The sequence below is a fragment of the Terrapene carolina genome, unplaced genomic scaffold, assembly GCF_002925995.2.
Source record: "Terrapene carolina triunguis isolate 2854851 unplaced genomic scaffold, T_m_triunguis-2.0 Scaffold111, whole genome shotgun sequence".
NCBI classification, from domain to species: Eukaryota; Metazoa; Chordata; order Testudines; family Emydidae; genus Terrapene; species Terrapene triunguis.
In genome coordinates this window covers 26,705,427-26,718,110 of record NW_020664462.1, presented here as the reverse complement: position 1 = coordinate 26,718,110, position 12,684 = coordinate 26,705,427, and the positions used below count along the sequence as shown (strand labels likewise).

Below are 12,684 nucleotides of genomic sequence, written 5' to 3'. Positions count from 1 at the left end.
TACTCGTCTTGTGGGGGTGGTTAGCTCTCTCCCAGCGCTGGTGCCGCGACTAAACAGCCACGTTAAAGTGCTGCTATGGCAGCACTTTAACACTGCTAATGAAGACATACCCTGAGGCTTCCATGCCATGTGCTGTGAAGCTTGTGTTTGGGATAAAGGAAGTACAAGCTGCATGGCAAAAGACTATTAAAAGGCAGCTGCATCTTTTCCATTTTGTCTTCATTCCTGCTTCTTACCTCTGGAGTATCTTTTCTACAAACCAAGCTCTGAATGATGTGTTCCAATACTGCTAAGAACCGGATATATGGCCTCTGAAGTCTTTTTATGTATGTGAGTGCTTTATCATTTAATAATGCTCTTCTTGTTCTTTTTTCTTTATTATAAACCTTTAGTTTTAGACACTAAAGGATTGGTTGGCAACATGGTATTTTGGGGAAGATCCAACCTAATATTGACCTGGCAATGTGGCTGGCCCTTTGGGGTCAGAAGAACATTTTGTATAGTGAGCAGAGTTTTAAAATAACTTCTCACTGTATTGGACCTCGGTGCTGATTGGGAGCCAGAGAACTGGAATGCAACAAGGGGGCTATGTGATTCTTTTCTTTTCTTGGCTTCTTGATAACCAGTGTGGGGATCAGAAGCAGTTTGAGACTGGTTGGGGAGTTAACTTCAGTGTTATCCACCAGTCTTGGGAGTATCCGCTCTCCTTTTTGCAGCCTGCCCTGACCTTGGCATTTCCAGTGAGGGCTACACCAGGCACACCGGGTCACAAGCTGTATGGACAATTTTTATGTAGAGGCTTTTTTTTTTTTTAAATGGAAACAAGCAAACAGATCAGTAGCTGCAGTCTCAGCTCACCATTTGCTTAGACATTATCAGCTGGCAGTGTTCTATAGGCATCACTATGACACTAATTATTATATACACAGAATGCCAAAGTTCAAAAAGTCCACTGTCCAGGCTTTGAAATGTAAAACTACTTATGCTTTATTGAATAGTGTTTATATCAATATTTATACTGAAAGTCTCACTTCACTCACTGCATTAAACAATTTAAAGCATATTCTTCTATCATAAAAGATCTGCAATGCTTTGTATTACACTCTTTACCTCAGTCTAAATCAGGGCTGGGCAAACTTTTTGGCCTGAGGGCCACACCTGGGTGGGCAAATTGCATGCAGGGCCATGAATGTAGGGCTGGGGCAGGGGGTTGGGTTGCAGGAGGAGTGCAGGGTGTGGTGTGCAGGAAGGGGCTCAGGGCAAGGGGTTGGGGCAGAGGAGGGGTGCACAGTACAGGAGGGGGCTCAGGGCAGGGGTGCTGCAGTGGGTTGGGGTGCAGGCAGGGGGCTCAGGGCAGGGAGTTGGGGTGCAGGAGGGGTTCGGGGTGCGGGCTCCGGCCCGACACCGCTTACCTGGAGCGGCTCTGGGGTGGCAGCGGCACGCACCGACGCCAGGGCAGGCTCCCTGCCTGCCTGCCTAGCGCCACTCCGGGAAGTGGATGGCACTGCGTCCCCGCGTCCCCCAGGGGATGGGAAGCAGAGGGCTCTGCGCTTTGCTCTGGCCTGTGGGTACCTCCCCCGAAGCTCCCATTGGCCATAGTTCCCCGTTCCCGGCCAATGGGAGCTTCGGGAAAGGTACCCACAGGCAAGGGCAGCACGCGGAGTCCTCTACCCCCGCTCCCCCAGGGACCTGGTGCCGACTGCTTCTGGGAGCAGCGCAGGGCCTGCGGCACCATGGGGGTGCAAATCCCACGGGCCAGATTCAAAGCCCCGAGGGGCCAAATCCGGCCCACGGGTCATAGTTTGCCCACCCCTGGTCTAAATAGTGGTAAAGAGTACATGTTTTCAATACCTAAGCTAGTAAACTGTATATAACACAGGGAAATTTCTTTAGTTAACTGGACTATCTGCAGGGTAAAGCCACCACACTAAACTACTCTGAAAGAAAAACAGAGTCAAATATAGTTCTCTCTTTACTCATCAAACACTTGATAGAATTGATCAGCATAGTTTGAAGTAAAAAAAAAAAAAAAAAAACACACACACACACAACCATCAAACTAAAGAGCAAGGCAGGTAACATCCAATTGTCAAGTTTGACTGTGTTCAAGTGGATTTACTGAGTCGGAAAATACAATTACATGTTTTACACCAGTGGAAGAAGTCACATAAAAGAAATAAAGCCAGTGGTTGGTTAACTAGTAAATTAAATGAAAGTTGGGAAGTAAGGGGATCTTTCAAATGAACATCCGTCTGGAAGGGGTACCAAGATCCTGGAATTACAGGGACTTTTCCTAGCACAATACCGACACTAACAAACGAAAATTGTACAGATAAGTTCTGAAAATAGACACTCTTTTCTAACCACATATTTAGTAAGCATACAGCCATCCAGTAATAGCAGGGCAGGTGGCAAGTAGCAATTACTGTTACTGATTAGCGAAAAGTTCTGCCCACAGCTAGTCTGGAATAAAGCAACCTATTATTTTTGTTACCATAGCCGTACTTATTTCATTCTCCTGTTATGTCATCTTTCAGATTGTAAGCTCTTTGGGGCAGAGAGACTCAGTGTGTACAGTGACTAGCAAAATGGCATCCTGAACGAGTTGAAGACTCCACACCCTATAACACCATGATAAATTTAAGAAATCTATTTTTACCTCATCACCATGGTATCAAAACACCATTTAGAAGTAACACAGTAAGTTATATAACTAACATCTGCCACATGTTCTTTTATTTTTCTCCTTGCTTCTCAAAAAGGAAAAAAATCTGTAGATTTTCATTTTAATTGTTTATGTGCAATGTTTTTGTATTAATCAAGGTAAGGTCAAAGAATCGACTAAGTTTGATGGTGGTTCTATAATCCTGTGGAGTTTGTTCCACAGACTTGGACTGGCCCTCAAGAAAGCTCTGTCTTCTGCACTGATGAGCTTTACTTTCTTGATAGACATTTCCACTATACCAGAAGAATTGCATTGTCCAGTTCACAGAGGTTAAGTGACAATATCAAAATGATTCATTATTATTGGGAAACGGATGACATAGCTACATGATAGCTCTATATTCCAGCATTAAACAATGTACAGATGTCGGCTAGGTAAAGCCATACTACATATAAACAATAAATATTTCCCCCAAAATGTATAAAAATATAAACTGATGCTAACATGTGCCCTCAAACAGGAATTTTGTTAATTTTGAAGCATGTTTGCACATGTTCAAGATCAGAGGTTCCCAAACTGCAGCCCACGGAATACCTGTTGGCAAAAAACAGGCTGATCCCAACTTATTTCCAGCTGCTAGATTTCATTAAGAGACAGTATATTCATTAAATTTACTAATATCACTTTCTAATTAAGCATCTGTACTAGTTGCCACAAGGATGACAAGTTATTATGAATGGTGCAAGAGATACTTTGCACTCTCTCAAACAGAAGGCAGATGAGACCGCATACACTAAAATATGATCTACATTGAAAGTTTGAGAAACCTTTTTCTAGACTTCAGCTACCAGACAAAGTATGTGGCAAGATACAAAATTAAGCACTGCAGCATTGCTGCCCAAGATAAGGCATCAAGTAATGCTACTCAAACTGAAGAAATTTCAATAATATGGGATCAAATCAATTCACATTTACCAGTATAAACTGATGTCTTAGAGTTCTACATTTCCATGAGTCATGCATGCACAAAAATTGAATATGAAACAAAGCACTAACAACTCAAGTACAAAAATCGATCTTCTCTTGACTTTTCAACTCTGCACTCTAATTCAAAAATTACAAAAATGTAAAATAAGATGGCCTATACTAAAAGTAGATTTGCATTTCACTGAACTATCTAGTCAGTTGAGAGACATGCAACCACTTGAAATTACTACCTTTCCAATATTTAAATAAAAGCTAATTAAAGCCTTCACTCTCTATCCAGTTTGATTTTTCCACTGATCTCTAGTAACGATCAAGCCACCTAAACTCTCAAAAATACTTGCTGTTGTAGAAAAAGCCAGAGACTGTTTTGCTAAAGAAAAAGTAAAAAGTAAATTCATTACACTAAAGCATCACTATGAAGGGAATGGATGGGTCAGGGAATAATAATGAAACATGGAACCTCTTTGGTGTAGATCATTCATATGAATACAGGAATATCATTTGTGACTGAAAGGGAGTACCATCTGCTGGCTGATACAAAGAGAGCTATTGGTTTCATTAGTTTGTCAAAGAGAGATGTTGACATCAACTATTTTGAACATGATTAGAACCATTGTTAGAGAAGCTGAGGAAATTGAACTTCTCTCTTATCTCGGAGGTGACCCCAATCCTGCCAGTTGAAGGATAATTTAGTGTAGAAAAGCTTACACCAATAGGAGAGGTGCTGGACTGATAGCACTAATAGTCACTTAGAAAACACTTCAGGGTGAATATGAAATGCTAGATGCAATAACTGAAGAAAACACAAGTCTATTAATTTTAGTGTTTTGCAAAATACCTCAAATTACAAGTAGTTTTTGGTCCTAAATTTAAATTTGCCTTTAAAAATCATAACTATACCAGACAAAATGTTGTCCTGCTACAGAAAGCATAATTTCCAGGGGTAGGGGAAAGGGGGGGGGAGAGAGAGAGAATTTTCATTATTCTGGCACAGATCTTATTTTAAATGGGTTTTAAATATTACATGTAGCACTTTATGTCTGGGATCTACATTAACCAAGCTATATATGCAGCCCTAGAATTTGGTGTACATGCCCAGTTTGATTAAGTATAGGTCTTGTAAACAGAATTCTTTCAATATCCCTCCTCAAATTACTAATTGTTGGACACTGTGAATTAAAAATAAAGACAAGCAGAATAAGCAGCACAGTTTCAACAATAAAAGCAAGTTAAATCTGGGACATAGAGAACTTGACAACTCCCCTGTATTTAGAGGCCTAATTAAGTTAGTCTAATTAAGAGGAAACTATAAACAGGGTTCTGTGATTTCCCCTAAGGAAACTTACCAGTATACATACACATTTTCTAAATATAGTTAACTTGCTATGTTTTAATGCAATCAAAAACAAAATTACAGCATTTTCTACAGAAACTGTAGAGGTAAAAGTCAGCTCCATTTGTGGGATCTTTACTACTCAGAATTAATCAAAGCAAGACAGACATCTTCGTGATAATCCCCTTTAGTGCTTCATAGTTTATGCAATAGTCAATTATACTGAAGAGGATAAAAGACAGAGCACTCTTTGCAAATAGGTCACAGTCTATATTTGTAATGATTAAAAAAGCCTACTACTAAAAGTAACTTTTCTATGAACAGGAAAAGATAACATTTAATCAGCACAACTAAAGGTTTAAGGAGTCAGGGTCACTCCACAACAAAAGAGGAGGGAATGCAAAAAGCGAGGAAGTTCCTCACCACCACCATGTCTACCATGGAGGCACCAGGCATACCATAGGAAGATTACCCAGATTCAGCAACTTTATACAGGTTTAAAAATCTCTCCGAGGGAATTGTTAAACAACATTAAAGTACTATAATCTAAAAGTGTTAAGCACATGCTTATTCAAATCACAAATGGGTACAGAACATAAGTGGAAAACAGGAATACAAATTCCAAGTAAACTGAATGTGCCAATTAGAGGCATGTTGCAGTAGAACATAACTTTAAAGTTGGATCATGCTCCATGCAGAAGCTATTAATCAATTTGTGTACAATATAACTGTAGAGCAGATGGTACCCAAACTTGCTCATGATTTCATTACAGAAGTTACTTTACAGGATTAAGTCATATGCTCAATATTTTAATTGAAATATGACCACTGATTAGTGCAATTCATTTTTATAAACCACCTTTAGAACAGTAGTATAGGTGCTCTTACAAGATAAATGACAATAAAGACTAACTCCAGAAATCAGAAAGGTATGCTACTGCTGCCATTATTGGGGATATTCCAGCTGCTTTACACTTACTGTTGATATAAACTCCAAAATGATTTGTGCACTACATCTTCCAGACACTAAGATTACTACAAACACAGATAAGCCAGGGGAAAATAACGCTTGCTACTTATGGCTCTAGCAGTTTATTCAGTTCTCTTAATCACACACAGAGAAGGAAGCTACTGAAAAGCCAAGATAGGACATTCAATTAACAACAAAATGACTACATTTTCCTTCATGTTTAATTCTTTTAGTGCAGATGGCCATGACAAAGAGCCAAGTAGAACAGAACTGAATATTTAAATTTGTTTTTGTTGAAGATGTATTACTGTAGAACAGAGATTCTCAACCTTCTTCTTTTTGAGGGCCCCCAAAATGCTATAAAAACTTCACTGCCCGCCTGTGCCACAATTGTTTTTCTGCATATAAAAGCCAGGGCCAGCATTAAGGGGTAGCAAAGAGGGCAACTGCCACAGGGGGCGCCATAGAGCTATGTTGCTCAGGCTCCAGCTTCAGCCCCAGGTGGTAGAGCTCACGGCCCCAGGCTGCAGTCCTGTGCAGCGGGGCTTTGGCTTTCTGCCTTGGGCCCTAGCGAGTCTAACGCCAGCCATGATTGGAAGACCCTCCGAAACCTGCTCATGGCCCCACAAGGGGGCCCCAGACCCCTGGTTGAGAACCACTTCTATAGTGTTCCTGGTCAATAAGCAAGATATACAAAGTGGACAGTAGTCTTCAGTAATCTCCAGGTAATTCAACTACGGCCCCATCTCCATTCTGCCCTTTACCTCTAAACTCATTGACCATTCCACCTTCAACCATTGCCTCGAGTGCCTCTGCTCCAACTTCATTCTGAATCCCCCCTGTTCTGGTTTCCATCTTCTCTACTTCACCCAAATTGGTTACACCAAGATTTCCAATTACTTCTTCAATACCAACTAGCTATGACACATTTTATCATACTCACATTCTCTCTTGATCTTGTTCACCTTTGGTGACAAAATTCTCCTCTCCTTGCTCCCCTCCCTTCTTTAGACATTCCTTCATTCCAGTCTCTTGGAGGAAGATTTTGCCAACCCCTCCCTCCTTCCCTGGGGTCCCACAGGGTTCTATCTTTGGCACCCTCTTCCCCCCCACACACTTTTTTTCCTGGGTAACCTCATTTGCCCTCCCAGCTTCAAGCACCATCGTCTTTGTGTCAGTGACTCCTAGATCTACCCATCCACTCCAGACCTGTCTTCTTCCATCCAACCACACTGCTGGTTATCTTTGGCATCTCCTCCCACATATCCTTCTCTCAATTTAAAGTGGCTACTTCTGAACTAGTTTCCTCACAAGCCCTCCCTGGTCGCTGTTTTACAGTGACCATCATCATCCTTCCTATAATTCAAGCCCATAACTCAGTGCTCATTTGACTCCTCCCATTCCCCTTACCTACACATCCAAGCTACATCCAACTACAACTGCTTCTTTGTCCATAATAATTCTAATATCTAATGTTTTCTTCCTGGCCACATCACCAGAATACTTGTGCAGGCCTTCAGCAGCAAATTCCCCAACGTTCACATTGTCACCTCCTCATCAACCGCTAGTCCATATGAATTTCAGCCACTAAAATAACCTTTTCCCATCACTGACAATGTCAACTCCCCACCTTTCTGGATCCCTGTGTTACACTGTCTCCCTATCAATGTCTTTACTTCAAGGACCTGGTCCTAACCTACAAAGCTCTCAACAGGATGGGACTGGCTGTGACTTGGACTATATCCCGCTCTCCATGAAGCCTAACACACAACAGTTGCATTCTTCAGGGCCTCTGCAGCTGACAGAACTACGAGGCAATCCTTAGTGACTGGTCCTCAGGTACAGCATTCCCCTCCAAAAGAAATCAAGATGACCCCACAATTCACCAGAATATAGTTTAAGAACCATCTCTTTACAAAATTCTTCCCACAATAAGAATACCCCCCTGACGACAGGATATGAAAAATAATCCAAAGCCCACACACATACTCCACGCTTATGCTACTGGTAAAGAAACAGGAGGTGGAGGACTATAATCCTTCCAATGTAGTGTGCCTTCACAGTTCCATACCTGCCCATAATTATTATTATTATTTATATTACCATAGTGCCAAAGAGCCCCAATCATGGACCAGGAGCTCATTGTGCTAGGTGCTGTAGAAACAACAAAATGATAGTCCCTGCCCCCAAGGGACTTACAATTTAAGTATAAGGCAAGAGAACAAATGGCTACAGACTAATCAGCAGGGAAGTACAAGTCAACAGTGAGACAATACTGGGCAGCCTGATAGGTCGGGGCTAACTATTGTCAAGTTTTTTGTAGGTATCACAGCAAGGGAGAGCTTTGGAGTGATTTGGAGGAAGAAAATGAGTTAGTTTTGCAAACATTTACAGGAAGTTCTTTCCAAGCATGAGTTTGAGAAAGCACAAAGATGCTTGTCTGAGAATTTAACAAATGGGCAACGAAGGCTAACAATGGGCCAATCAGAGGAGGGAATCCACCCTTTAGAACTGAATTGAGAGGCTAGGTAGACACCATGGTAATGAGCACATTAGATTCTAAGCTTCCCCCTGCAATAAAACTTTATAGTATAAATCAATGCCAAAAACTGTATAAAAATGTATTCTAAGATTCTGAGACACTTAAAAGCTCACACTGCTGTGGGAAAAGTGTTAAGCAGCCTATACCCATCTCACCCAAGCTCATACACATCCCTTCCTAAAATCTTTACAGAAATCCTGGGTGCAATCTATCAGACCTGTGAAAAATAGTTTCATAAACATACCTGGAAACTTTGGTTTATATTTGCTGATAAATTGCTCTCAATTTTTCTGAAAATCTTAAAATCCCAGACCCCTCATTGCCTCATTACAGACACTAATTAAACCATAAATCTTTTAAGACAACATTTTAACTGTACATTTTAACAATTTCAATAAACCATTCTCACTTTTGGCTAAAAGTTGAATCAATCTAAGGAGATAAATGTGAACTTCTGATAGTACTGTAAATTAAAGTTTATTATGATACAGACTGCGTAAGACTGGACTCTACAATGAAAAAGAAAGGATTCAGCTTGCCTTATGAAATTAAAATAAGTATTTGTGTATGCAGGTTTGGAACTTCATGTTCTGACTACAGGCTGAGAGCAATAAAAACAGCTTTCTAAGCCATTAATTTCTGCACAGCTGACTTCTGCTAAACAATGCTGATTATTGAAAGGATGAAGGACGTTCCAGAGGAGAAGGCTGGCATTTGTAATAGCTAAACCAAGCCAATACAGTAACAACGACATCAGCACTACCACTGCTTTAATCCCGATGGCTAATAAATGTCAAATATTTAAATTATATTTAATGAAATTATGATTCCATATGATAAGATTAAGTTACTCCACTGCTTTAAAAAATAAAAAACAAGCAAGCAAATGTTCAATATGGTTTGCAATTGTTTCCTAAGGCAATGACAGTAAACGACAGCTCCACAGCAACATTAATAACCATAGCCATGTTTTCTCACAGCTGAAATCATAAAAGTCATCATTTTTAACACCATGAAGATTTCCCATCACCAAACACAGTGGATACTAGAAGTATCCATGACATTGACCTTTTTCCTCTCCAACGCCTCAGAAATGTATGAAGATTAGCATATTCAGTTCACTGAAAAAGCATTAGTTTGTTACTAATATTGCCAAAATTAGCTGAAGACTAAACTATAAACATAAATAAGTGTGACAGCATGATCAGCCATGCAATGCTAAGAGCATCTACTTATACTACAAATGGAATTGACTAGATTTGCTGCTTCTAATACGATGTTTCTTCCCATTTTAGTGGGATTGTATAAAGCAATATAGAAAGCACCAAAAAAAGTGTTTTAACTAGAGTACCCTTTTAAAGAGTTCTCTCATCCTTGTCATTAATTTGGAAGTCACCATATCAACAGTTGATGTGCCACTAAACATTTTGCCAATGCTGAAAGAGTAGTTAAATATATATTTCATCCTTACTAGTTCTCTGTGGTGCTCTCAATTGCAGTGCATAAAACATGTTGCTTTAAAAGTTCACACTTAAAAAAACTGAAAGTGTGACAGTTCAAAGGCTAAATAAATGAGGACATGGTAGCAATATATAAAATTAACAATATGGAGAAAATAAATCCAGTGATCCTATTTATCCCTTCTCATTATGCAAGAAAAAGGGACAATGAAAATTAAAGGCAACCACCTTAACAAACAAAGACACAACCATAATCCATGGAACACAATGCCTCAAATTAGAGGCCAACAGTTTAGTACATAAGAACAGCCATCCAGGGTCAGACCAATGGTCCATCTGGCCCAGTATCCTGTCTTCCGACAGTGGCCAATGCCAGGTGCTTCAGAGGGATTGAACAGAGCAGGCAGTCATCAAGTGATCCATCCTGTGTCGTCCACTTCCAGCAAGCTGAAGCTAGGGACACTCAGAGCATGGGGTTGCATCCCTGACCATCCTGGCTACTAGCCATGGATTGACCTATCCTCCATGAACTTATCTAGTTCTTTTTTGAACCCTGCTTTAGTTTTGTCTTTCACAACATCCCCTGGCAATGAGTTCCAAAGGATAACTGTGTATTGTGTGAAGAACTACTTAATTTTGTTTGTTTTAAACCTGCTGCCTATTAATTTCATTTGGTGACCCCTAATTCATGTGTTATGTGAAGGAGTATATCATAGTTCCTTATTCACTTTCTCCACACCAGTCAAGATTATATAGACCTCTATCATATCCCCTTTTAGTCATCTCTTTTCCAAACTGAAAAGTCCCAGGTTTTTTAATCTCTCCTGATACAGAAGCTGTTCCATACCCCTAATCCTTTTTGTTGCCCTTCTCTGTCTTTTCCAATTCTAATGTATCTTTTTTGAGATGGGGAGACGAGTAGGATACAAAAAAGGATTGTACATGTAACAAGAACACCCACCGTTATATTTTATTGGTTAGAAAGTTTTAGGGGATACAAATACTCATGATTCAGTGCATAAACCAACCTCTCATTGAATGGGATTAAGAAAAACATTGTCTTAATAAATTGCCAAGTGGGGTAGTGGCACTGTCCAATACAATGCTCCTTGTACATTCCTCTGAAGCATCTAGTACTGGCCACTCTCAGTCAGGATACTAGATTAATGTACCACTAATCCAAATGTATGTGTGTACGGTCCAGGTGACCAACTGTACTGGTTCTTGTTAACTGAGCAATGTAACAAAGCTTTGCAAGTTACGCTGTGGAATTTCCTAAAAGAAAATTGCCTTAATTGTGGCTTTTCAGCAAACTGATTCCAGCTAATAGCCATATAATCAAGATTTCATTTCTAAAATTACAGTCTACCCTTATCTGAATACCATCCTTAAACTAAAATATTTTTGGGTGTTAAATAGTTGCTGATAAATTGATTTACAATCAATGTTTGTCAGTACATACTCAAACTACAGTATCAAAGCAAGAGTGGGAAAATGTAGAATTTATTACAGAGATAATGTATATCACCGTTTAAAGTGACCTCTCAGACTGGAAAAAGCACACAGAGCCTTACATTTCTATGTTAATGGTTCAAATGGTCTAGAACTATAGTGTCAAATCGCCATTACCAGTCAATGGCTCTCTAGCAGTCTTTACGGCAGGGGTCTCAAAGTTCCAGCCCGCGGGCCATCTGCAGCCCGAGAACCCAGCCGGTGGAGGAGAGACGCAGGCAGCCATGCTGCCTGCAGACCCCCCGCAGCTCCCATTGGCTGGGGGAGAGGGAAAGAGATACCATCACTAGTCGCCAGGCAGAGTCAGCCATGGAGGCAGCATCATTAATTGCCGGGCAGAGTCAGCCATAGAGGCAGTGTCACTTTTTTCCCCCACAATGAATATAAACAAGTTAAAATACTGAACACAATTATCTGATGCACACCTTGCTGCAATCCTGAAGGTTTCAACTGCTCAGTCACTGAAGCCAAACATCAACAAACTGAACTGAAGTGTTGCCAGGTGTTTGGCAAACACTAAAAACTCTCTGGCAGGCGAAGAATTGTAGAAATAATAAAAAACTGTCATACAACTTTATAAGAAATTCAAAATAAAAAATACAATATAAAAGTTCTCTTTTCTGAACACCATCTTCAGTGACATAATTGGCCCGCTGAGAAGATCTGAGGACTGGCCCTGGCCCTAAGGTAAATTGAGTTTGAGACCCCTGCCTTACAGGAAAAAAACTGGTGAACTCCCCAGCCCATTCCCTAGTAAGCCAAAAGAGACTTTACTAAGATAACCAAAGGTATAGCAACCCTGGTATCTTGCCTTTTAGCCTAAAGAGTCAATTTTTTTTAAAGCTGTCACTAACTGGCTTTGGTAAGAAGCCACCCTTACCACCACTACTTCTTTCAAACCTCAGCATATCTCTGAATTAAAACTCAAATATGTCAGTTATTAGTTAATTAGTTAATTTCAAGGCTAGATAGGAATGTTCTTGAGATATTTTCACACTAAGTGTTAACATTAACTTTAAAAGTACCATTTCACAGCCACTAAGCCATTAATTACATCCACCTTTCCATACTTCCTACATACAATATTACCTACATACAATATACATAAGAAATCAATGACAGTGGCTAGTGACCATCACATGCATCTGGACTAAAGTTCAGTGAACCCAGAAGTTGAAATTAACAGCACTGGGCTTGCTTCCTCTAGGGAAGAGT

The 12,684-nt window shown here is 40.2% G+C and overlaps 1 protein-coding gene across 6 annotated transcripts in view; it reads right to left on the bottom strand.

Annotated features, from left to right (window-relative positions):
- Positions 1-12,684, bottom strand: part of ARHGAP12 (Rho GTPase activating protein 12) — a 149,630-nt gene that overhangs the window by 124,948 nt on the left and 11,998 nt on the right. The gene's annotated exons all lie outside the window — the stretch shown is intronic.